This window comes from Bombina bombina, chromosome 3 (assembly GCF_027579735.1).
Source record: "Bombina bombina isolate aBomBom1 chromosome 3, aBomBom1.pri, whole genome shotgun sequence".
Lineage (NCBI taxonomy): Eukaryota > Metazoa > Chordata > Amphibia > Anura > Bombinatoridae > Bombina > Bombina bombina.
This window is the reverse complement of record NC_069501.1, coordinates 671,522,261-671,550,069: the sequence shown is the minus strand read 5'-3', so window position 1 is coordinate 671,550,069 and position 27,809 is coordinate 671,522,261. Positions and strand designations below refer to the sequence as shown.

The 27,809-nt window shown below is 38.9% G+C and overlaps 1 long non-coding RNA gene across 1 annotated transcript; it reads left to right on the top strand.

Moving 5' to 3' along the window:
* The first annotated feature begins 17,898 nt into the window (after window positions 1–17,898).
* On the top strand, window positions 17,899–22,948 carry LOC128651866 (uncharacterized). Its single transcript, XR_008401204.1, has 4 exons — window positions 17,899–17,942; window positions 19,142–19,213; window positions 19,805–19,875; window positions 22,891–22,948. It is a non-coding gene; the product is annotated as an uncharacterized LOC128651866 (long non-coding RNA).
* The last annotated feature ends 4,861 nt before the right edge of the window (window positions 22,949–27,809 follow it).

Here is a 27,809-nt window from a genome sequence, read left to right as displayed (position 1 = left end):
AGATCCTAGAAATCAGAGAGAAGAGACAAGCAGCAACAATGCCAGAAAACCTGGTCTGTCTCCTAGAAAATCCAGCTTTAAAGCACCCGGCTAGAAACAAACTGTTCAACACTCAGGAAGTAACAGAGCGGTCACATGATCGCAAATTGAAAAATAAGGTGTGATCCAACAACTTTCTTAAAGAGATATTACCCAAACTAAATAAAAGGTAAACTTGTGCAAGCAAATCCCCATAGCCAAAATAAAAAAAGCCTTCACATGATTGAAACAGTGGATATTCAGTCCCATAAGGATCTACCTTGTTCTCTAAGTATCCTTTTTTTTCTAAAACAAGGAACTCGTAGGTGCTGCATCCTTCTCACCTAGAAGGTAAAAGCACTTACCTGTGGATCCGCTGTAGGGCAGGTACAGCAAACAGATGTGACAGAATCCTAACTGACACAGACCTGTAGATAGAGACAAAACAGAGTAACCAACCCTGGTTTTCTATATTGGGGTAGCAAAAATGTTGGAAGGTAATCAAAGATCACTTTGCCGTCTTCCAACTGCTAAAAGCTACCATTACTCTTACTAAAGAGAATTACATGGACACAGCATAACCCCAATCCTTGCTTGCAGGGAAAAGTACCCATTAAAGGATTAACAATTAAATTTCTTCAGGCACCTTCTTCGCACATCCGTCTACAATGCTGCACAGGCAAAGAATGACTGGGGATTGTGGGTAGGGGAGGATACTTGAAGCTTTGCTGGGGTGTTCTTTGCCTCCACCTGGTGGCCAGGAGTTGAATTCCCACTAGTAATTCAATGGATTTGTGGACTCTCCATGCCATTGGAAAGAAATAATATTTTTTGGAACAATGGTATCTTATATCTGTTTATTTCTGGTTATATTTTCCCTTTACAGCAGGGCTAATGCTGCTATAAGGCAGAAAAGATTAGGGCACTCTTGCAGCTGGTTGCAGGGTCACACTGCAGCAGGGCACAGAAAATTGCTTTTAAGCAGTCAGGATTTTGTGAAATGGTAATCTATATTCTCTATATTCAAGTTTTAGATTTGATATTTAAAAAACATGTGAACCAAAACATAGGGAATTATAAAACAAGCAAATAACATATTCATAGAAACAATATCTTATAAAACTCAAGAGGCAAACTGGTAGGTGCATTTTCTGCATTATACTGGGGCAGCATCTTTTAGTAGTGAACTTCATGTGGCTCCACAGAGCTGTAAACTCCACATTGCTTCACCTTTCCACAGACTCCACTCTATAGAATTTTCTTTACCCCACTGATTTAACCTAAGGGCTTACACATAGCGTAGTTTTCCTACATTTGCTTTGCTGTGTTATCTTAAGTTTCCCTTACCCTGGAAACCTGTGCAAAGTGTTATACTTAATGTTACCAAATAATAATAGTTTACATTTATATTTATATATATATATATATATATATATATATATATATATATATATATATATATATATATATATATATATTGTCAGTTAAACAATATTTATTTACCAAAATAGTAGCAATGTTTTGCCAGCTATGGGCTAGATAACAAGTGGAGCGCTAAATTATTGCACTCCCGCAAATGGGCAAATTTGCCTGTTTGCAGGAGAGCAATAATTAACCGGCCATTATAAGTGGCTGGTTATTGCTATCACAAGCTTGCGGTAGTAATTTTCTAAAAGTGCCCCAAATGCCCTCAAAATAGAGGACATTGTAGTTTTTATTAAAAAAAATGTAGCTTTTTTTTTTTTTAAATTAAAAACAACTGCACTAGGCAGTTTTGGGGGTCTAAAGTTGGTGGGAGGGGGGTGCTAGAAAAAAAACGGCCTTCACATTGCAGTCTATAGGAACACACAGTGTATATACACATATCGTATATACGTATATAATCCTATACATATATATTTTAAAACGCTGCCCATCGCTGCACTACTTACCCCCTTTGCTGCTATGGAAGCGCTCTCTCGTGAGCAATTAACTTGTAATAACAGCACACATTATTGTGCAATATTTAGCGCTTCACTTGTAATCTGGCCCTATGTGTGCAGGAAATAATTTAGATCACATACCTGCTATTTCATCCCTTTTCATGATTCTGTAGCCCCATTTGTGCAAAATATATAACCGATAGACATCAGCTCAGCTGTGTGCTCTACTGAGAGATCAGGTCAGATCTATAGCCCCACAGTCTAAATTAGATATCTGAACAGATGTAGAGTCTCATCCCTTTATTGCTGCCCAAATAAGGCCTAATATTAATTGTATTAATTGTTGAGTCTTGCAGGTCACTTTATGCCAGCTCTGTGCCCAATGAGACCTAAGATCAGATACATAGTTTCTGTTGACCCATCATGCCACCTATATACCTAGATACCTACTGTATATACCAAAATTTGAGTTCAGATCAGAGGCATAACCCCTCAATATTGTTCACACTAGATATAAGACCAAATTCCATTTTACATCATGTACACAGCCGCTGTAGTCCCAGCATCCTCTTACTCTATTTAGGTAAATGTAATAAGCCCTTTAAAAAAAAATCCCAGTCTAAATCCTGCAACGCAGTTCTGCAATCGCCCTGCATCGCTAAATGCTAACAGCATACGCAAAATATATATACAGGTGGCCCTCGGTTTACAACGGTTCAATTTACACCGTTTCAGATTAACAACCTTTTTTTTCAGTCATGTGACTGCTATTGAAAAGCATTGAGAAGCAGTGCATTGATTAAAATAGCCAGTAGGTGGAGCTGTCCGTTTGTGTTGCAGCAAAGATATGCAAGCAAAGCAAGCTGAAATTAATCAGTTTAACCAGACCTGAGCTATCGAGCAGATTTCAAAGGAACAAGATCTTCCTGTCTATAAATCAGTCCATATTGGAATGCATAGAAAGAAATGTTTGCAGAAAAATGCAAGTAAAGTCTGTGTTGTGTGATTATTTTATTAGGCTTATAATGCTGTTTAGCAAATGTTTTTGTTCATTTAACTTAGTTTAATTATATATTCTGTGCTGTGTGATTATTTTATTAGGTTTATAATGCTGTTTAACATGTAAAGTCTTCATTTCAAAGCTTTAAAAATAATGTATTAGGTGTTACTTATGACAATTTTGAGAGGGGCCTGGAACCTAACCCCCTCACTTCCCATTGACTTACATTATAAACTGGGTTTCAATTTACAATGGTTTCGATTTACAACCATTCCTTCTGGAACCTAACCCCGGCGTAAACTGAGGGCTACCTGTATTCAATTTGCTAGTCACTGGGACCTCTGTACCTCTGCCACCACTGGCCCTAATACTATAATTTACAGTGGCTCAGAGAAATTGCTATGTGCTTGTCCCCCTCCAGACGCCCATGCACACGCACACGTTTTTGTCTCGTGTAAGAGTTAACCAGAGGGAGTTTACTTTCAACTTGTAACTGATGCGTGCAAAGAGCTGCGATATATCCCCTTATCGCTTTTGCGCAATAGATAACACTCCTCTAGTAATCTAAGCCCATACTAAACAGATTTCCCAGACCCAAATTTGAGAAAAACTGTTGAAAATTAGTAAAAACTGTTGCTAAGATCACACTGTTGTTTGATGTTATCCTTACTTTACATTTAGGATGAAGAAGTACTGTTGTATTTCTCAGAGCTACAAATTTTTCTGTGGTATTTTTTTAATCTCAAGCATCGATAATGTGCGCTGGTATTACATGTTAATTGCTCACGAGAGCGCGCTTCCATAGCAGCAAAGGGGGTAAGTAGTGCAGCGATGGGCAGCGTTATTAAATATATATGTATGTGTGTTCCCATAGACTGCAATGTGAAGGCCATTTTTTTCTAGAACCCCACTCCCTCCAACTTTAGACCCCCAAAACTGCCTAGTGCAGTAGTTTTTTTATTAAAAACTACAATGTCCTCTATTTTGTGGGCATTTGGGGCACTTTTAGAAAATTAACCAGAGATCTAATCTCTGGTTAATTTTCAGAGCGCAAATTACTACCGCGAGCTTGTGATAGCAATAACCAGCCACTTATAATGGCTGGTTAATTATTGCTCTCCCGCAAACAGGCAAATTTGCCCATTTGCGGGAGTGCAATAATTTAGTGCTCCACTTGTAATCTAGCCCATAGCTGGCAAAACATTGCTACTATTTTGGTAAATAAATATTGTTTAACTGACAATATATATATATATATATATATATATATATATAAACGTAAACTATTATTATTTGGTATATTTGGAATCATTTATTTTAATTTGGTTAAATTATATTTAAGTTAGGGGGGGGCTAGGGTTAGGGTTAGACTTAGGTTTAGGGGTTAATACATTTAATATAGTGGCAGCGGTGTAGGGGGGCAGATTAGGGGTTAATAGATGTAATGTAGGTGGCGGCGGTGTAGGGGGGCAGATTAGGGGTTTATAAGTTTAACCCGTTAATGACCACAGCACTTTTCCATTTTCTGTCTGTTTGGGACCAAGGCTATTTTTACATTTCTGTGGTGTTTGTGTTTAGCTGTAATTTTCCCCTTACTCATTTAATGTACCCACACATATTATATACCGTTTTTCTCGCCATTAAATGGACTTTCAAAATATACCATTATTTTCATCATATCTTATAATTTACTATAAAAAAATTATAAAATATGAGGAAAAAATGGAAAAAAACACACTTTTTCTAACTTTGACCCCCAAAATCTGTTACACATCTACAACCACCAAAAAAAAACATATGCTAAATAGTTTCTAAATTTTGTCCTGAGTTTAGAAATACCCAATGTTTACATGTTCTTTGCTTTTTTTGCAAGTTATAGGGCCATAAATACAAGTAGCACTTTGCTATTTCCAAACCACTTTTTTTAAAAATTAGCGATAGTTACATTGGGACACTGATATATTTCAGGAATCCCTGAATATCCATTGACATGTATATATTTTTTTTTAGAAGACATCCCAAAGTATTGATCTAGGCCCATTTTGGTATATTTCATGCCACCATTTCACCGCCAAATGCGATCAAATAAAAAAAATTGTTCACTTTTTCACAATTTTTTTCACAAACTTTAGTTTTCTCTAGGGATGCACCGATACCGATACTAGTATCGGTATCGGTGCCGATACTTAGCATTTGCACAAGTACTTGTACTCATGCAAAATGCTCCGATACCTCTACCGATACTTTTGGAGCTGCTTTGAAGGAAGGAGGGACGTGATGCAAGGGAGCTTTTGTCTTTACTTCTGCCCTTAGTATAGACACGCTGCCACGCTAACACAAATTGTTTCAGGAGAACATGCTACAGGGGGTGGGCGGACCCAGTGAGAGAGCACAATAGAGCGACGGCGCGTGGAGGTTTGAGGTAAGCTGATCTATAATGATGATCAGTATATGCATAATCTTGTGTAACAGCAAAAATTGGGCATAATTGTAGTCCCAGTCTAATTTAAACGAACGTATGCTTGTTTCATATTCAAAGCAATTGCATATTTATATCAGTGTCAGTGATATAAGATTTTTGGCAGCAAGTTATCTACAAAACGTTACATAGGTTTTTCATACATGTCAAAATATGGCACAAGCTAAAAAAGGAGACTGTAGCTAAGTATTAAATAAAAAGGTCTCTTTGCTTAGAGCATTTTATTTTTAAACAAAAACGGTTTGTTTTTTTGCTTATCAAATAAAATAAAAGTTAAATGAAATGTATGAAGTCAAAGTTCCACTTCCAGAATGCCGCAGTGCTTTTCAGGCCACTGTTTTATATGTTTTATTTATATTTTATACATTTTGTAAAATATGGTTATGGACTGGTAAATATTAGACCATTTTTTCTAAATATATTTAGCTCTGTAAGGTATACAGAACAAATTTAAATTCAGTAATTTTGAAACAAGCAATTCTCCCTATATTAATTCTTAATATTTATGGCCCTGTTTAATTTTGTGATGCAATGTGTTAATTTGCCTGTTAAAAAATATTTCACCTCTAACATGTCTCTCTTTTGGAGCAAAGATACTCTTTTTAAGAGCAAATTCATTTCTCATGATCCTATAAATGTTCATTTTTGAAAACCTTCTGGTTTTCAAAGGGAACAACTACCCTTACAAAAACTGGTAAAATCAACCTTTGAATTTGTGAAGCGGGGCATGTATACTTGTGTAGAACTTAATACATTGTACATGAATACATTTTTATTATTGGCCTTCTGGACAGGATTTTATATCATAAAATTAAGCTATTTTTTTTATAGAGACTTCTACGTCCCTTTCAGTGTAAATCATGATTTTGCAGCTGATTTATTATATTGTGTCACGGTAGCATGCTTGGTTTCTTCAACCCTAGCATGCTTAGGCATTGGCAGTACCTTTTCAATCCTCTCACATATTTTATTCCAAGCAAACTCCTTCTGAATTGTATACACTAATAAAAGGGACAGTAAAGTCAAAATTATTCAGAAAGAGTTGTGTTTTTGGTATTCTTTGTTGAAACACATATTTTTATATGCTCACTAGCAGAAATACGCTACTGGGAGCTAGCTGATGGTGGCTGCACATATATTCATCCTGTCATTTGCTCACTTAACTTGTTGAGCTAGCCCCCAGTAGTGCATTGCTGTTCCTTCAACAAAGTGTGTCTGTGTGAGAGAGTTTGTGTCTGTGTGAGAGAGTGTGTGTCTGTGTGAGAGAGTGTGTGTGTCTGTGTGAGAGAGTGTTTGTGTCTGTGTGAGAGAGTGTGTGTGTCTGTGTGAGAGAGTGTGTGTGTCTGTGAGAGTAGCTAAATCATTAGTCTCTGTATTGCTCTTGGGAAACTGTCACATGACAAAAAAAGTATCGGTAATTGGTATCGGCGAGTACCTGAAAAAAAGTATCGGTACTTGTACTCGGTCTTAAAAAAATGGTATCGGTGCAACCCTAGTTTTCTCACTGAAATTATTTACAAAAAACTTATGCAATTATAGCATACATGGTTGTAAATGCTTCTCTGGGATCCCCTTTGTTCATAAATAGCAGACATATATGGCTTTGGTTTTGCTTTTTACTAATTAGAAGGCTGCTAAATGCGACTGCGCACCACACGTGTATTATGCCCAGCAGTGAAGGGGTTAATTAGGGAGCATGTAGGGAGCTTCTAGGGTTAATTTTAGCTTCAGTGTAGTGTAGTAGACAACCTCAAGTATTGATCTAGGCCCATTTTGGTATATTTCATGCCACCATTTCACCGCCAAATGCAATCAAATTAAAAAAAACACAAAATTTTTCACAATTTTAGGTTTCTCGCTGAAATTATTTACAAACAGCATGTGCAATGATGGCACAAATGGTTGTAAATGCTTCTCTGGGATCCCCTTTGTTCAGAAATAGCAGACATATATGACTTTGGCGTTGCTTTTTGGTAATTAAAAGGCCGCTAAGTGCTGCTGCGCATCACACGTGTATTATGGCTAGCAGTGAAGGGGTTAATTAGGTAGTTTGTAGGGAGCTTGCAGGGTTAATTTTAGCTTTAGTGTAGAGATCAGCCTCCCACCTGACACATCAGACCCCTGATCCCTCCAAAACAGCTCCCTTCCCTCCCCCACCCCACAACTGTCCCCGCCATCTTAAGTACTGGCAGAAAGTCTGCCAGTACTAAAATAAAAGTTTTTTTAAAAAAAAATAAAATACATCTTTAGCATATTTACATATGCTACTTTGTAGGATCCCCCCTTAGCCCCCAACCTCCCTGATCCCCCCCAAAACAGCTCTCTAACCTCCCCCTCTGCCTTATTGGGGGCCATCTTGGGTACTGGCAGCTGTCTGCCAGTACCCAGTTTGCAAAAAAAAAACAGACCAATCCCCCACCCCCTGACTAATTTATTTTTACATAGCTAAATCTATTTTTTACAAGTTATCATACATAATTTTTCTGTAGTGTAGCGGTTCCCACCCGCTCCCTCCCTGTGCGCGCGCCCGCCCCCGCCCTCCCGTGCACGTGCGCGCGCCCGTGCGCGCCTCTGATGACCCCCGCCCACGATCCCGCCCCCTACACATCATCATGGCCAACGATTGCCGCCACCCGCCTCCCGAACCGGCTCCCACCCACCAACGGAACTAGCCGGTGATGTCCGGTGCAGAGAGGGCCACAGAGTGGCTCTCTCTGCACCGGATTGCTAAAAAAGGTTATTGCAGGATGCCTCAATATCGAGGCATCACTGTAATAACCGGAAAGCAACTGGAAGCGAGCAGGATCGCTTCCAGCTGCTTTCCAGACCAAGGACGTATGTCACACGTCCTCAGTCATTAAGTGTATTTTTTTTGAGGACGTGTGGCGTACGTCCTTGGTCGTTAAGGGGATAATGTAGGTGGCGGTGGGCTCCGGGAGTGGCGGTTTATGGGTTAAACACTTTATTTAGTTGTGGGGGGGGTCCGGGAGTGGCGGTTTAGGGGTTAATAAGTATAATGTAGGTGGCGGCGGTGTCGGGGCGGCAGATTAGGGGTTAATAAGTATAATGTAGGTGGCGGGGGTGTAGGGGGGCAGATTAGGGGTGTTTAGATTCGGGGTACATGTTAGGGTGTTAGGTGTAGACATTACCATAGGAATCAATGGGATATCGGGCAGCAGCGATCATTAGCTTTCGCTGCTTTCCAACTCCCATTGAAAACCAGGTACGCTGGGCCGGAAAAGTGCCGAGCGTACCTGCTAGTTATTTGATAACTAGCAAAAGTAGTCAGATTGTGCCGAACTTGCATTCGGAACATCTTTAGTGACGTAAGCATCGATCTGTGTCGGACTGAGTCCGGAGTATCGTATGTTACGTCACTAAATTCTACTTTTGCCGGTTTGTAGGGTTTGATAACTAAGGCGAATCAGGCTCGCCACAAATACGCTGCGGAATTCCAGCGTATTTGCGGTTGACAGCTTGATAAATAGAGGCCAAAGAATTCTTTGGACATTAAACTACTTTCTTGGAAAGTGTTGTTTCTTTTGGCCATTTCTTCTGCTAGAAGAGTTTTTGAATTATTCGCTCTCTCTTGTGAATCTCCTTTTCTGATTTTTCATCAGTTTTGCGGACTTTATTTAAATTCTTACCTAAGGTTGTGAATTCTAACAACATTAATAGTGAAATTGTTGTTCCTTCCTTGTGTCCTAATCCTAAGAATTCTTAAGAGAGATCTTTACATTCTTTGGATGTGGTGAGAGCTCTGAAATATTATGTTGAAGCTACTAAATATTTCAGGAAGACTTCTAGTCTATTTGTTATCTTTTCTGGTTCCAGGAAAGGTCAGAAGGCTTCTGCCGTTTCCTTGGCCTCGTGGTTAAAGCTTTTGATTCATCAAGCCTATTTGGAGTCGTGTCAAGCCCCGCCTCAGAGAATTACAGCTCATTCTACTAGATCAGTTTTTAAGAATGAAGCTTCAGTTGATCAGATTTGCAAAGCAGTAACTTGGTCTTCTTTACATACATTTACTAAATTCTACCATTTTGATGTATTTGCTTCTTCGGAAGCAGTTTTTGGTAGAAAAGTTCTTCAGGTAGCTGTTTCAGTTAGATTTTTCTGCTTTTGATTTAAGTTTTTTCCTTTCATTTATGAGCATGAACTTATATTTTGGGTTGTGGATTATTTTTTTCAGCTGAAAATGGCTGATTTTATTTTTATCCCTCCCTCTCTAGTGACTCTTGCGTGGAGTTCCACATCTTGGATATTGCTATCCCATACGTCACTAGCTCATGGACTCTTGCCAATTACATGAAAGAAAACATAATTTATGTAAGAACTTACCTGATAAATTCAGTTCTTTCATATTGGCAAGAGTCCATGAGGCCCACCCCCTTTTTTTATGGTGGTTATGATTTTTTTGTATAAAGCACAATTATTTCCAAATTCCTTTGTTGATGCTTTTTACTCCTTTCTTTATCACCCCACTTCTTGGCTATTCGTTAAACTGAATTGTGGGTGTGGTGAGGGGTGTATTTATTGGCATTTTTAGGTTTGGGAAACTTTGTCCCTCCTGGTAGGATTGTATATCCCATATGTCACTAGCTCATGGACTCTTGCCAATATGAAAGAAATTAATTCATCAGGTAAGTTCTTACATAAATTATGTTTTTCCTTGTTCCGTTATTCTGAAGTTCCTGTGCAGACTCACAAAAACGGGAGTGGCTGTTTGTCTGTTGCTAGGCAACATTCTCTGCTCCCAGCTTGTGCTTCTAAAGGCTGCTGAAGGAAGGGAGGTGCAGAACCGGTGAGTGAGCCAACTGGTACTCATGTTCAAAACAGTTATGCTCAGAATGAAGTCAATCCCTCATTGTGCTGTAGGAGATGTCAGCAACTGGCATGTAAGTGTCAAGTGGATTTTACATCTATGTGCATGTCACTGTAAGCAAGTGTGTAAGTTTGTTCCTGGGTGTGTCTGTGTGTGCAAGAGTTTTAGTTGTTCCTGTTTGTGCGTGTGTGTGTATGTGCGTGTGTTAGCAAGAGTGTTATTGTATTCCTGTCTGTCTGTGAGCAAGAGTGTTATTTTATTCCTGTCAGTGTGTGAGCAAGAGTCTTAGTTGTTCCTGTGTGTGAGCAAGAGTGTTAGTTTATTCATGTGTGTTCATGTGAACAAGAGTGTTAGTTTGTTCCTGTTTGTGAGCAAGAGTGTTAGTTTGTTCATGTGTGTGTGAGCAAGTGTATGTATGTGTGTGTATGTGATTAAGAAGGTGAGTTTGTGTGTGTGAACAAGAGTGAGTGTGTTTGAGCAAGAGTGTGTGTGAGTAAGAGTGTTATTTTGTGGGTGTGTCAGAAAGTGTTAGTTTGTTCCTGTGTGTGTGTGTGTGTGTGAACAAGAGTGTTAGTTTGCTCCTGTTTGTGTGTGTTTGTGAGCAAGAGTGTTAGTTTGTTCATGTGTGTGTGAGCAAGTGTATGTATGTGTGTGTATGTTAGCAAGAAAGTAAGTTTGTGTGCGTGTGTGTGAGCAAGAGTGTGTGTGTGAGCAAGAGTGTTGTGGGTGTGTCAGAAAGTGTTAGTTTGTTCCTGTGTGTGTGTGTGTCTGTGTGTGAATGAGCAGAGTGTTAGTTTGTTCCTGTTTGTGTGTGTGTGTGTGTGTTAGGGAGCAAGAGTGTAAGTTTGTTCATGTGTATGTGAGCGTGAGTTTGTTTGTGTGTGTTTCAGAAAGAGTAAGTTTGTTCCTGTGTGTGTCTTTGTGTGTGAGCAAGAGTGTGTGTGAGTAAGAGGGCTAGATTGTTCCCGTGTGTGTGTGTGTGTCAGCAAGTGTTATTGTGTTCATGTGTGTGTGAGCAAGAGTGTGTGTTTGTTTGCATGTGTGTCAGAAAGAGTAAGTTTGTGTGTGTGTGTGTGTGTGAGAGAGAGTGAGTTTATTGGTGTGTGTGTGAGGAAGAGTGTGAGTTTGTTCATGTTAGAAAGGGTGTGTATGTTCCTACAGTATATATATATATATATATATATATATATATATATATATATATATATATATATATATATATATATATATATATATATATATAGTGCTCAAGATATTATGTTCACTATTTATGTGTTTATACTACAATATTATTGGATATAAGTGATTATCTTTTAAAATATATCTGGAAATAGATCAGTTCCAGATGTTATAAATAGAAATATTTTCTAAATGTCGCCACTTACAAAAACAATATATGCTAATATGTAACATATAGTCAACAAACAAATAAAACACATCTCAAATGAATAAATGATAGCAACTTGTTTTAAGCAATATGTAGCAATATTTCACCAGGGCCGTTTTTAAAAAGGGGGAGTTCATGGGTGGGAAATCAAATATCCAATGAACTCCCGCCGGAAGAAGCCCTTATTGGAATGGGGTGAAATGTGCATAGCTGATGTTTGTATTGTTGGTGGTGTAATCAGCTGTACAGCACAAACTTTTTCTCAAACTGCTACAAAGTGGGAAAGTTAAATTGAGAAGGCATGCTTGCCACTAATGTGCCTTCTTGCAATAAACAGAAGTATCTGCTGGGATCTGTTAGGTGATGAATTTGTCTGAGGTGTGCTAGTTACCTGTTAGCCTCGGTGGTATGTGATAATCCAAGTGTGCTATGTGGCAGCCGAGAGCTGTGTTATAGTCCGGATAAGCTAATCACTGTTACTAGAGATGTCTCAGGGATAAAAAGGAAATATATGACCGGTAAGCACCGAACCTTGATTGAATCCTGGTTTTAAGGTAACACATCGTGCTTTTTTGCACATTACCACATTGGATTACAATTGCATTGGGAAATTGGAACTTTATGTTCACCCTCAGGGTTTGAGAACTTCTATTACTAATTCTGGAACGCTTTATATAGCACGTTGTTGCAATTGATGAATAGTGCTTTATACTATTCTGTATGGGAATCTGGTATATGACAGTTTGTTTATTTGCCAACCTTTAAGCATTTTGAGTTTTGATTGTTAGAACTACAATGAGAGGGGGCACACACTATACAAAATATACCATATACCCTGTGAAATTGTATATCCACACAATGAATATATGATCAGTTGATATATAAAGATGGTAAATGGATTGATATATAAAGGTTGTAAATACTGAGTCTCAATATAGCGTCCAATATTGTGCAATGTTCATGATCTCAAATGGTAAACAACTGCAGCTGCTCTCCTCCTCACAGACAAATCCAAATAGAACTATAAAAAGAACAGGAGACAGAGGGGCGCTTCATGTTTATATCAGCATATCCACAAATAAGCATACAGGTATTCAAGCCAAATGGATACTCACATTTGAAATTAGTACACTTATGTACTGGTAGGAGCAGGCTGGTAACTTGGGGTGTACCAGCTAAACCTCTCTTGGTTCCCACAAGGAAAATAAATGCAATCCAACCCACTACAGAAGTAGGTGACTTCCGCATAGATCACGATTATATCTTTCACCGACTAGAACCTGTAAGTAGGGAGCTGTCAGCAAACGTATTGAATCCGATATAGAATCATGAATAATATTACCAATGATCCCATGATACCAACTAAGCAACCAAATAAGAGGTGGCCAATAATTGTCTCATATTCCACTATGTATCATTACTACGAAAAGCTACAATCTATGTGGAAAGTGCAGCGGTGATTTAATAACCTTGTATAACACTAAAGGTCTTATAGCATAGAGATAACACAGCTGTTCACCACACTTAAGACAAGGTTTACACATATTATACACAGTAAACTCTCAAATAACTGGCACCCATGGGGATTGGTAGATTCCAGATAAGTGTATATCTGGTTGCTTGAGAGTTACTATTGAACCTGCAGCAGTTAGAAGACTCGCCACCGGAGAGGTATTGACTATGTACAATACAGCTAGGAAGGGTTATTGTAGCAGAAAAAAGTCCTGAGACATCAATTACTGTGCCTGTCTATTGGTCTATCTACCGCAGCTCCTGCTGTTTCAAGAGTTTCGGACTGTTTGTTTGTTATAGAGCACATTTATGCTCTAACATGTTTCCTTTTTTTTTCTGGTTGGTTGAGAGTGCCGGTTGCTTGAGTTCCGGATAACTGAGAGTCTACTGTAAATATATATATATATAAAGTCCAGAAAGAAAGGCACTTACCGGGTCTGGAATTACAGTAATAACTTCTTTAATCAGGTGATGTTTCGAGGTCTCCCTCGTCCTCAAACCAATAAACATACATAACAAGTGATTTACCAAACTTAAATAAGCCCAACATGCCCAGACCACTGCTCCATAACCCTGCCTGCCTGCTCTGAGCAGGCGGACAGGAATCGCCACAATTCAACCCGATCGAGTACGATCAGGTTGATTGACACCCCCTGCTGGCGGCCCATTGGCCGCGAGTCTGCAGGAGGCGGCATTGCACCAGCAGCTCTTGTAAGCTGCTGGTGCAATGCTGAATACGAGAGCGTATTGCTCTCCGCATTTAGCGAGGTCTTGCGGACCTGATCCGCACTGTCGGATCAGGTCCGTAAGACCTTTGATAAATAGGTCTTCATAATCCCTTGCTTAACAAGATGCAATCGCCATGTTACACTTTCTATGTACGGTGTTTTCAACGTATCACTTAGTATGTTGCATATAACGGCTTTGCAGTGTAGCTTGCCGGTTACCATAGTGATCAATGACGTGGATCGTTACCACGTGATCACTGGGACTTCTGGTTATTTGCTAGGGGTGCCGCAGGTTGGGATGTTGGGCTTATTTAAGTTTGGTAAGTCATTTGGTTTGTATGCTTATTGGTTTGAGGACGAGAGAGACCTCGAAACGTCACCTGATTAAAGAAGTTATTTCTGTAATTCAAGACCTGGTGAGCGCCTTTCTATCTGGACTTTGTATTTAATTTAAAGTGCACCCCGGGCAAAACTTTGTTTATTTATTTACTGAGAGTGCTGTACCACCAATGACTGTTTATATATATATATATATATATATATATATATATGTGTGTGTGTGTGTATACATGTTGGCATTGATATTCTTATGCTTAGGGCAGTTTATTTTTTGCCCCTAGCCCGGAAACATTTCTGCAGACGCCAATGGTCACGTGACAGCATCATATACTAATCTGTGCCTTTAAATTCTATCCTTTTGCTTTTATGCTCCTTTAAGATAGTTTAGAAATGTACCACCTTGCTATAGTGTGTTTAGAGAATATAGATTACCATTTCACAAAACCCTAACTGCTAAAAAGCTATTTTCTGTGTCCTGGTGCAGTGTGACCCTGCAACCAGCTGCAAGGGTGCCCTAATCTTTTTTGCCTTCCAGCAGCATTGGCCCTGCTGTAAAGGGAAAATATAACCAAAATAAGATACCATTGTTCAAAAAAAGATTGATTAATTTTGAATTAAAAGTACTGTAATATCAAGATCATCATTTTCTCAACTGACTCAGGTTAATAAATTCACCTGCATCCCCCCGACCACTTGAAAGGAAAATTTTACCCCATTTTTTTCTCCACATTAATTTGTTTCCAATGATCCATTTGAACTGCTGGAGTGTATTAAAATGATTACAAACGGCTCCTTTTATTTTATTTTGGCATTTTAAATATATGACTTTTCCTGTGCTATCCCTATCTATTCTGAAAGTTTCTATACTTAAGTATAGGTTAAAGAAAACCTGTGTAATATTGAAGAAATTACACTCCCAGTAGGAGGTAGAAGAGATAAGCAATGAAATGTTAATTTTCAATTGTTCTGAGTATTGGTCTTTAGTTTACAGGGAAAAGCATGTGTGTAGCTACCAATCATCTGCTAGCAGCAACCAGTAGCGCATTGCTGCGGTGCCTACCTAGGTATGCTTTTCAACAGATGATACCAAGAGAACAAAACAAATTTCTCAATAGTATTTAAATTACATACCTGATTCATGCAAGTTTAATTTTTCCTTTCATGTCCCTTTTTAAAGGGACTGAATCACTTTAGCTAAGCAAACTACTATTCTATTAGACTATAACACTTCATTCAAGGACATATTTATAAGATTTGTTCCATATTGGAAACCTCTAGAGTAGCAGTTCACCTCATTGTCTGTGGTTAGAGGAGGGGAGTTACCATGGAGCCTGTGATGTCACAGAGGAGCTTTTGCTAACAAACAGGTATCAACTCTTGAGTCAGTGATCACATTTGCTCTGACAATGGATAGGGCATTAGTAACTTATAGAAAAGCTTTTATTGCAGGCTATTTTTTTGTCTTCAGACCAGCAATTTGTGGTGTTTGAGTAGCAGATGCTATAACTTTATAGTGTGAATATTTATCAGGGATGGTCTCATATTTCACTGGACAAGATTCAGGATCATCACACATCAGTAGATAATTAAAGTTGCCAATACTTTCTTTTGTGATGCTGTTGTGGAAATAATCTTCATCAATGCCAAAATGCAGCTTGGCCCTTTAACTAGAAGAGCCTGGTGGTTAAAATCTTGGTCGTTGGATATGGTTTGTAAAGGCAGATTTTGTCTCCTCCTTTTCAGGGGCAGATTTTATTCAATTCCGGACTGTATGCATGTTCTTCTACAGCAGTTTTTTATGTTTTTCTGATTTAGCCATTGACACTCTTCTTCAAGGCAGCAATCCTTCTTCAAGTCTAGGAAGATTTATCATAAGGCCTGGAAATGTTTTCTTTCTTGATGTCACAGTAAGAGTTTCCTTGGAAAACTGAAATATGTTACATGGTTTAGAATATCCAATACAGCAGTAGTAGATGACTAGGTACACACAGTAATATTAATAGAAATCTGAGTTATGTTGCAGGGTCAGGGTATACAATACAGTTGTAGCAGATGACTGAATAATCACATTAATACTTGTCTGTTAATTGAGTTATTTTGCAAGATTAGGGTATAGAATTTACTTGTAGCAAATGGCTGGATGATCACAATAATAGTTCTTTGGGAACTGAGATATGTTGCAGAGTTTAGAATATACAATATAGCGGTGTCCAGGATAACATTAGACAGATGTTTTATCCAGTATCTCCTCCTTGGAACCTTTCTGGCCCTATGGGTGTTATAAACAACATCCTTTACACTTATGCATGGTTTGGATACTCAACTTCTGTGTGGAAGATAATATCTTATATCTAATACACTTTCTTCTTGGCTAAAGCAAATGATTACACTTATGCTGGTAGAGAGATCTGTTTCTACTTCTAGGGCTTTTAGGAATTAAGTATCTGTGGAACAAATCTGCAAGGCATCTATTTGGTTCTTACATTTTTTTACTACATTTTATCATTTAGATGTTTTTTGTCTCTTATGTTTTTAGCAGGAAAGTTCTCCAGGCAACAGTATCTGTCATTAGTTTTCATGTCTTAAAGGGACAGTCTACACCAGAATTGTTATTGTTTTAAAAGATAGATAATCCCTTTATTACCCATTCCCCAGTTTTGCATAACCAACACAGTTATATTAATATACTTTTAACCTCTGTGATTATCTTGTATCTAAGCCTCTGCAAACTGCCCCTTTATTTCAGTTCTTTTGACAGACTTGCAGTTTAGCCAATCAGTGCCTGCTCCCAGATAACTTCACGTGCACGAGCACAGTGTTATCTATATGAAATACATGAACTAACACCCTCTAGTGGTGAAAAACTGTTAAAATGCATTCTGAAAAGAGGTGGCCTTCAAGGTCTAAAATATTAGCATATGAACCTCCTAGGTTAAGCTTTCAACTAAGAATACCAAGAGAACAAAGCAAAATTGGTGGTAAAAGTAAATAGGAAAATTGTTTAAAATTACATGCTCTATCTGAATCATGAAAGTTTTTTTTGGCCTAGACTGTCCCTTTAAGTTCATGTCCCGTGCTTTCATGGTTATCTCGTGGACTCCACAACTTGAGTATTAGATCACAGATGCGATGTCTTGTGGACTCTCTACACCTTATGAAAGAAATCAAAATGTATACTTACCTGTTAAGTTCATTTCTTTCATGGTGATGAGAGTCCACAAGACCCGCCATTTTTATACTCGGCAGCAGTTCCATTTTGCACTTAATTTACCCTACCTTGATCTTTTCTGATTTTCTGTTCCACTTCTTCCTTGGCCATATTTTTGACTGCGGTAATATGTGAAATGGATGGGATTAAAAGCTCTTGGTATGTTGAGTATTTTGCCTCCTCCTAGTGGACTGGAGTATAATCCCACATGTGATTTCTCATGGACTCCACCATGAAAGAAATTAATTTATCAGGTAAGAATATTTTTTTTAAAGCTCTTCTTTTAAAATCAAATTGATACAAATTGTATAAGTATTTTTTAAAATATTTTTATATTGGTGTAAATCTGTATGATCCTGAAAACATACTAATCATGGGGAAAGTTTCCTTAACCTCTTTTTTTAGCTTGTATATGTTTGTATACTAAGTTTGTATGTTTATTTTTTATAGAAACAGGTCTCTTAACTTAAACTTCCCAAGAAGTTTTTAATAGAACTGTTCATCAAACCACTGGAATGGAGGAAGAGGTAAGCTGTTTTAATTACCACCTCTTTTGGGTTAAGAACTTTTTAGATTTGTGTTTTTGATAAAAGTATTTGCTTTTGGAGAGCTGCCAACACCTCTAGAGCCAACTAGTGCTTTTAATGAATTGTTTTAATATTAGAATAACAGTTTTGTTTTGTTCTCGGAAGGACCAAAAAGGTCACCAAGCAGAGTGACACATCCCCCCTCTTCCTCTATGGAGTATTGGATTAGTGGTGTGGTGTTGTAGGAGGGAGAGAGGAAGTGATTTTCACACTGGTTGATGCACCTTTTTGTTTTTTAGAAAGAGCAGGTAATCTTAAGTAAAATATAGCAGTGGAATTAATAATGTTTTAATGTGTGTCCTCTATATTAAAGGGCCAGTCAATGTACAAATTAATGCTACATAATTATGTAGATAGTGGAAAGGATTTTAAAGATTTAACTCCTTAAACTCATACTTACCTCACCTCACCTTTCTCCCAGCCTCTTTTGCTCTTCTGGTTTCTTCAACAACGAGGTTTCTAATCACAGCGCAATCGGTCGTCTTGTTGAACTGCATGTAGCACTGGGCAAAGCTGTCGGCTGCTTTACCCAGCACAGGAGCGCACTACATGTAGTTCAACAACATGACCTGGTGCACTGTGATTAGACCGCACACCCGTGACGTACTGTTGAAGAAACCTGAAGAGTAGTAGAGGCTGGCGAAGAAGGTAAGGTGAGTATGGTTTTGGTGGTTGGGGGGTAAATCTCTCTTTTTTCTTTTGCATGTGCCGCTAAGTTAATGTTACATAATTCTGCACATAGTGCAGAATTATGTGACATTAATTTGAACATTGACTGGCCCTTTAATTTGTAATGTAGCCTGTACATGTCTGATTGTCTTTTTATTAGCATTTTTAAATATTTCCACCAAATATTATTCTATATTAAAAATAGTGTCTTTTTTTTTAACTTGTTAAAGAGTTGTTCAAAATATAGCTTAATTTTTTCAAACATGAGGAGATTATTGTTTTATTTTTATTAAGCTCCTCTTTAGGAATCAAAATTATACAAATCTGATAAGGCCTGTGTAATACAAAATGAATGCCATTGGTATAAAGCTGTAGTGATTCTAAGAGGACACTAATCATGTTGCAATATTCTTCACCCTCTTTTTTATGTTTTATATTTTTGTAAAATAACTATAATATTCTTTAAACAGGTTTCTTTACTCAAGGTTCCCAAGAAGTCTTAAATTGAACTGTTCAGCAAACCCTCGTAATGGAGGAAGGAGGTAAATTATTTTATTTACCACCTATTTTAGGTTAAAACCTTTTGTTTTGTTTTTTTAATAAAAGCATTTAGGTGAGTTGTCTAAACCTCTACATTACCCAAATGGAAGCCAAGCAGAGTGGCAGCCCCCCTCATCCTCTGAGGGGAACTGGAATGGTAAAGAACTTGTGGAGGTGAGAGAGGAAAGGGGGTTGTCACACGGTTTGGTCAGTCTTTGGGTTCTGTAGAAATCAGTAGGTGATCTTATAGAATTTATATCAATAAAATTAGATAGATGAAAGTTTGATGTGTTTCCTTCCTTTAAATTTGTAATTTATATTGTATTTAGCTGTTTTTTTTATTTTTTTTATTCGGTTCTTGTTGAATATTATACCTCCTAATTTGATTTAACATTTATTTTAATATTTTTTTTATTACTTTTAAATTAAGATAAAAAAAATCTTGTTTTGGCTGAACCTTTAAAGGGATAGAAAGGTCAAAATTGAAATGTGCATTTCATTTTTAAATATATCTATTTTTACATGTACCCTTAAAGTTATATACTTCCATTAGCTTGAGACCTATATATCTTTGTTTTAATATTTCTAAACAGGTCTCTTTACTTGAGCTTCCCAAGAAGTTTTAAATAGAACTGTTCTTCAAACCCTTGGAATGTAGGAAGAGGTAAGCTTTTTTTTTTTTTTTTTTGTTTAAATGGTTTTTATTGAGGTTTATGGCAAAAAAAACCATACAAATATATTAAAAGACGAAACTCATATAACAACGGGAGACATCATTATACAGTAAAAGCTCAGTAGTTATCAGGTACAGGTCACTAGTAGCATATTGTACAATAGTTTCCAATACAGAGTAATGTTAGACAATATGAAATCATAAATAGAGTTCCAACATAAAACAAACCTCGTATAATTTTTACTTTTGTAGTACTAGACATAATGATTCATTAACAGTCAATAAACAACACTTTATTATATAAACATAAACTAACGAGTTGGTTATTGAATATTGATATCAAGCGAGAGAAAGAGCAACTCACCAAAAGTATACCACATAGTTTAGGGAAAGAAGGGGAGGGAAAGGGGGGGAAGAGAGAAAAAAAAAAAAAAAAAAAAAAGGGGGGGGAGGGAGGTAAAGAGTGAGGAGGGCAGGTAGGAGAGTGACTCCCTATCTCTGGTTCTAAGTTTCCCAAAGGCACTAAATCTCTACAGGAGGACCCACCGGCGGTCAGTCTCCACACCCAATGCCTGGTGTCATCTAAAGTCCTATTACTTAAAACATAAGGCAGAGTTAGCACGTGGTAATCTCTCCTTCTAGGCATTGTCGCCAAGCTTCCCAGCATAGACAATGAATCGGGATTTTGTTGTTGGCTGCAAAGACCGCGCATTCCATAGTTTCAATATGCACCATTGTAGACTTAATCTGGTTCCACCTAGGGCCCTTAGGTTGGAGCCATGCCTTGGCGATATTTTGTTTAACAGACATGAAAATATAGATGCACAGGTATTTTAAGTGTCGAGGTATCTTGTCAGAGAATATATGGAATAGTGCCACAGCTGGCCGATTGGATTCCACCAAACCTAGTTTGGTGCAGTAATAGAATGCCCTGGTCCAAATTCTCTGAATCTTAGGACACTCCCACCACATATGGGCAGGGGATCCCACTTTGCCGCATCCCCTCCAGCACATAGAGGAGTTTGTTTTGGAGATCTGAAATAGGCGTAAGGGGGTGTAATGCCATTGTGTCAGGATCTTAAAATAAAGTTCAAAATAGGTAGTACTATGAACCGCGTTTTTTGTTAACAGGGTTGCAAATCTCCACTCTTCTTCAGAAGCGTTGAAGTGCAGAGCACCCTCCCAATGCACGATATAGAAAGATTTGTTATATATAGGTGCTTGTATGAGGGCGGAGTATGCCAGAGAGAATACCTTTGGGGCGAGATATTTTGCGTCCCAAAGTTTCTCCCACAAAGTTCGGGTTCTTAGAGGTCCCGAGGTAAAACCCCACACACGCAGAAAGTTTCGTAGTCGAAAGAACTCGAAACTCATCAGGGGTGAAGGGGAAAATCTGCTTTGAAAAAGCGTGACTGAGAGTAGACCCGTATCCGAGATCAAGTCCTCTACACTCCGAATCTGTAGTGCCTTCCACTCCTGGGGATGTGAATCTGCTAAGGCCCCCAAAAGGCCGGCGATAGAGTGGGTCGGGGAGGGATGTGGAGCTATAGCATTTCTATGGTGAATTTTATCCCAAAACTTTAAGTTAGTAGCTATGATGTAGTTTAGACCTAGTTCTGGTTTCCTGGAATGTTTTGGGATCCAGATAAGATCCCGTAGGTTAAGTCCCTTTGGTAGAGACGCCTGCTCAAGCTCTGCCCATCTACTTTCAGAGGACTCCAGCCCCCAGGCCGTGATATGAGCCAACCTAGAAGCTTCATGATAAACCATTATATTGGGAGCTGCTGCTCCGCCAGCTAGTATTGGATATGTCATGATTTTCATCGCTACTCTAGGGCGCTTACATTTCCAAATAAAATTATTACACATTCGTTGGAACTGTGAAATTATGCTCTTGGGAATAGGGAGAGGTAAACATCGGAAAAGTTAAGTCAGTTTTGGTAGGAGGTTCATTTTAATGGCGGCTATCCTACCCCACCAAGAAATAGTATGTGAGTCCCATTTTACAAAATATTCTTTAAACTTACATAATAGGGGATGAAAATTAGACGATATAATGGTAGAAATATTTTGCGATAGATAAACTCCCAAGTGTTTTAGCCGCGTGGAGGACCAAACAAAAGGGAATCGACGCTTTAGAATCTGGAAGTCTAAATTGGAGATGTTTAAGGTGAATGCCTCAGTTTTAGAGTAGTTAAGCTTGTACATGCTAATGTTGGAAAAAGTTTCTAATAGATCGAATAATTTTGGTAGTGATTCTAATGGGTTGGTAACTAACACAGTCAGGTCATCTGCGAATAAAACTACCTTTTGGGTAGTACCATGTAATGTAATTCCCTTTATTTCACTAGACATCCTAATAGCCTCTGCAAGTGGCTCCATCATAAGAGCAAAAAGCAAGGGGGACAACGGACACCCTTGCCGGGTACCGTTTGTGATTTTGAATTCAGGAGACAGGAACCCTAATCCTCTCACTCGAGCTGAGGGGTTGGAATAGAGCGCAAATATTTTAGTGCAAATAGACGACGTGAACCCAAAGTGCATCAAGACCTCTCTCATATATAGCCAGTCGACTCGGTCAAACGCTTTCTCAGCGTCAAGTGATACTGCAGCGCATGGAAGACCGAGCCGACCTACTTCAAAAAATATATTTAACAATCTTCTAGTGTTATCGGGACTTTGTCGCCCCAAGGTGAAGCCCACCTGATCTGGAGTCACTAGACAGGGGATCAGTTTGTTTAGGCGCTTAGCCAAGATCTTGGCATATAGTTTTGCATCAAGATTTAGAAGGGAGATCGGCCTGAAATTAGGACAAACGTCTGGGGGTTTCCCGGGCTTAGGTAAAGTTACGATGGATGCCTGAAGGAATTCATTAGCTTTTTTATTAATCATCTCTTTTGGGTTAAACTGTCTTTACATTTGTGCTTTTTATAAAAAATATTTATATATGTTTTATATTTAGCTAAACTAACTTTGTATGTTTTTTTTAAAAATATTTTTAAACAGGTCTCAAGGTTACCAAGAAGTTTAAGATAGAACTGTTTGTCAAACCCTTGGAATGGAGGAAGACGTAAGCTAATTGTTTCACCATCTCTTTTTTTGTTAAACCATATATAAATTTGTGTTTTTTGATAAAAACTTTGTTATGTTTTATATTTTTGTAAACCGTGTGTTTTTTTTAAACAGGTCTCATGCTTCTCAAGAAGTTTTCAATAGGACTGTTCAAACCGTCGGAATGGAGGAAGAGGTAAGCTATTTTATTTACCATCTCTTTTGGGCTAAACTGTTTTATTTTTGTGTGTTTTTTGTTGTTTTTTTTAATTTTATTTTAAAAAGAATTAAGATGTGTTTTTTTATTTTGCTAAACTAAATTTATATATTTTTTTGTAAGATGTTTTAAACAGGTCTTGAGCTTCCCAATAAGCTTTACATAGAACTGTGCATCGAACTCTTGGAATGGAGGAAGAGGTAAGATATTTTATTTACCATCTCTTTTGGATTAATCCATTTTTATTTCATAAGGTGGTGAAAGCCCATGAGCCATCACATGTTAAATTAAACTCCAGTCCATTTGGAGGAGGCAAAAAATACCAGGGGCCTTTAATCCTTCCCACTTCCCAGTACACCTCAGTCTTATCTGCCTCCATCAGAGAAGGTGAAAATTGAAGTTCTCTTCAGGGGTTCTCAGACCCATGTGAGACCCATTATCCCCTTCAGAGAGTTAGGAATAGGAAAATGGAATGTACTTGAGTAAACTGGCAGTGATAGTAATTCTCCCTTGGGAGTTTGTCACTGACCTGCCTCAGTTGTTGATGGGAATTATGCTGCAGCCTCCTCCTGTTGACCTCTCAATGTACTTCTGCTTCAGATCTAGCCAGGATGGGCTATTGTGCTGGACACAGGTTTACTGCAGCTGTGTAAGAAAGGTGGGCCCAGTTCTAACAGGTAGGTGAAGATGAGTATTCACATAGCCCACAGGCTATTGGTATGTATATTGTTAATTTTACACCTAGCCTGAGGACAATACACACATAGGTTTTTCTCTCTGATGGGTTTATGTAACTTTATAAGTTAGAGTCCGTCATGGGTATAATCTCTTTACATTCTTTGTGTGGAGGTCAGTTTTTGCCTTTGGAAACTATTTGTGTTATAGATGTGCTGACTGAGAGACAATTACAGTATATGGTAGATCCCAATGAAGTTACCTAGATACTTCTCCTGATGTTAAGGAATATTTGCACTCCTCTATTTGTGAAGTTTTGGCATCTATGCTTCCCCAGAGCAAACATAGTGTAAGGATTCTGATGTGTAAGATTCAGATACTTCATAAGGTGAGATACTGTTAGATAGTCAGGATTCTTCATTGGAGCTGGAACAACAGTTCATATTTAAGATAGATTATCTGCACACTTTGCTGCAAGGTTTTCCTTACTCTGGGAGTTCCAAAAACCTGTTCCTACAGAAGAAAAGATTGGTTTAACAACTAGATTTGTTATTTAAGCCTGATAAAACTTTGGAGAGTTCAAGAGGATATTTCAAATTCCTCACAAAAATGTTGAATTTTGGGAATCTTTTCCAAAAGTGAATGGAGCTATTTCTACGCTTGCTAAAAGTACTACTATCCCCTTAGAGAATAGTATCTCTTTAAATGAGTCCATGGATAAAAAGCTAGAGGCTCTTCATTGGAAAGGTTTCATCAAACAGAATTTTTTATTCAGGCCAGCAATCAGTGTGGCCTAAGTAGTGGGAGCTATCACTTTGTGGTGTGACACCTTATCAGAGATGGTTTCTCTTTAGAAACCTCTCCTAAGAGGAAATTCAGGATTGTATTAAAATGATCAAGGTTGCTAATTCCTTCATTTGTGACAATTTTTTAAATCATTTACATTAAAGCAAAGATTTTGACTTTGGTGGTTCTCACAAGAGCTTTGTGGCTCAAATCTTGGTCTGTAGACATGGGGACTGATTTATTACAGCACAAATGGAGCCGTGTACCCCTGTTTTCACACAAGCCTTCTGGCTCGCCAGAAACAGGAGTTAAGAAGCAGCGGTCTTAAGACCGCTGCTCCTTGACTCGTTCGCCTGCTCTGAGGCGGCGGACAGCAATGCGCCCGATCTTATACGATCGGGTTGATTGACACCCCCTGCTAGTGACCGATTGCCCGCAAATCTACAGGGGGCAGAATTGCACAAGCAGTTCACCAGAACTTCTTGTGCAATGATAAATGCCGACAGCGTATGCTGTCGGAATTTATCGATATCTGGCGGACATGAACGCTACAGCGGATCATGTCTGCCAGACAGATGATAAATTGGCCCATTGTGTCAATGGACAGACTCTTATTTCTATCTTTTCAAGAATAAATTTTATTCAGTCCTAGTTTGAAAGCAATTATTGACACAGTGTCTGGTGCTAAGGATGCTTTTTTTTAAAGTCCAAAAACAAAACTTGATTTGCATATCATTTTCTTTCTTTTCACTGGTCCAGTAATAAGAAATATTCCTCATTTGACCAGAAAGCTTTACTTAGAACAAATCCAAGCACTTTTCTTTCTTTCAAAATCTGAATAAAGGTGTGACACCTAAACCAGGCTTAGCTCTGGTACGGGGCAGATAGAGCCTTTTTCAGTCAGCTTGGGCACTGAACATTGTATTGCAGGGATACAGAATAGGGCTTTGGTCCAGGCCTCCTTGGTAAAGGTTCTTCCTGTCACATGTACCCAAACTTCAGTCAAAGGCACTAGCCTGTTTCTAATGTTAACAAGACCTGAACAATTTGGGAGTGATCATTCCCATTCCAGAGATGGAAAGAAGTCAAGGGTTTAATTTAAATCTTTTCACAGTTCTGAATAAGGAGATAACTTACAGACCCATTCTAGATCTCAAGTTCTTAACATTTCTTTGGGTAACCACATTCAAGATGGAGGGGATTTGGACCATCTTACCCTTAGTACAAGAGTGTCAATTAATTACCACCATAGACTTGAAAGATAACTTCTTGTATTTCTCTATTCACAAAGATGATTTTCATTGTAAAAGGTTTGCCTTCCTAGACAAACATTTCCAGTTTGTGGCTCTACCTTTCAAGTTGGATACAGCTCCAAAAGCCATCACAAAGGTTCTGGGCGCTATGCTAGCAGTGCTGCGGTCAGTCATTAATGGTGGGATTAGGGCACAATACATGATACTTATGCAAGAGATCATAGGGCCGATTTATCAATGTCTGGCGGATCATGTCTGCCAGACATTGCTAAATGCTGACAGCGTATGCTTGTGCAATGCCACCCCCTGCAGATTCGCGGCTAATCGTCCGCTAGCAGGGGGTGTCAATCAACCCGATCATACACAGAGGAGACGTACAAGTTAAGGAGCAGCGGTCTTAAGACCGTTGCTTCTTAACTCTTGTTTCCAGCGAGCCTGAAGGCTCGCATGCAAACAGAGGCATTGGGGCCGATACGGGGGTTGGTACATCGGCCCTAATGCCTCAATAAAAAATTACATTATTATCATTATTATATATATATCCTCAGTGCCACTGAACAGAAAACAAACATCTGGCAGGTCAGGTATGGACCCTGGGCATAGTTTGGACAGCCCTGCTCTATGTCCAGGGTTCTTCAATTCCACTTCTTAACAGCCACTAACTGGCAGAAACTTACCTAATCCCACAACAGGCTCCTGCCTCCACATAGAGGAAAGCTGAGGCCTGTCTTCTGCTGCTGCTCTCCCTAGGCGCATGGTGCCACATGCTGCTATAATTTAAAGGGGCAACAACTAATTACAAGAACTCCTACCTATGTGGCCACAGGTGTGGAAATTCTTTTATAAACTTACTCAGCCCATCACTCTGGGGTGAGTTATTGAGGAGCTTACCTCATGCTTACCGGCCCTCCTGTTCCTTTTCTCACTTATCCTAGTATCCCATAACATCCTGCTTAGTCTCCTGTATCTGGCTGTACCAGTGACAGCTTACCTGTATCCGCTGTACCTGCTGCACTCACCTGGTATCCTGTGACAGCCTGCTGAGCCTCCTGTATCCTGCTGTACCAGTGGCAGCTTACCTGTATCCTGCTGTACCTGCTGCATTCACCTGGTATCCCGTGACAGCCTGCTGAACCTCCTGTATCCTGCTGTACCTGCTGCACTCACCTGGTTTCCCGTGACTGTCTCACCAATAGTACCAGCTGGGTATCCTGCTTAACCTACTGCACTCACCTAGTATCCCGTGACAGCCTGCTGAGCCTCCTGTATCCTGCTGTACCAGTGGCAGCTTACCTGTACCCAGCTGTACTTGGTGCACTTACCTGGTATCCCGTGACTGCCTGCTGAGTCTCCTGTATCCTTCTGTACCAGTGGAAGCTTACCTGTACCCAGCTGTACTTGGTGCACTTACCTGGTATCCCGTGACTGCCTGCTGAGTCTCCTGTATCCTGCTGTACCAGTGGCAGCTTACCTGAATCCTGCTGTACCCAATTCACCCACCTGCTGAGTCTCCTGTATCCTGCTGCACCAGTGGCATATTACCTGAATCCTGTTGTTACTACTGCATCTATCAGGTATTCTGTACCAGCCTGTACACCTATACCTGTTGGACATTGCTCCTGCTTTCCCTCTTGGTACCTAGTTGCTGGTCTGATCTCATGGTCCTGACCTTTGGCCTGTTCCTGGACTCTGCAGTTGTTTTAAACCTTAGTTTTTGTTTCTCTTGCTTTATTAAAACTTTTTAAAATAATTTTGGTTTCCTGTACATCTATTCCTGCATATTCAAGTTACACTCATCCTAACTGTCACACTTACACTAACAGACCAGTGCATCAGTAGCACCATGGCTGAGAACAAGTTAAAAGGGACAGGAAACTCAAAATATAACTTTCATGTTCAGAACATGTTAATTTAAAAGACTTTACTTCTACTATCAAATTTAC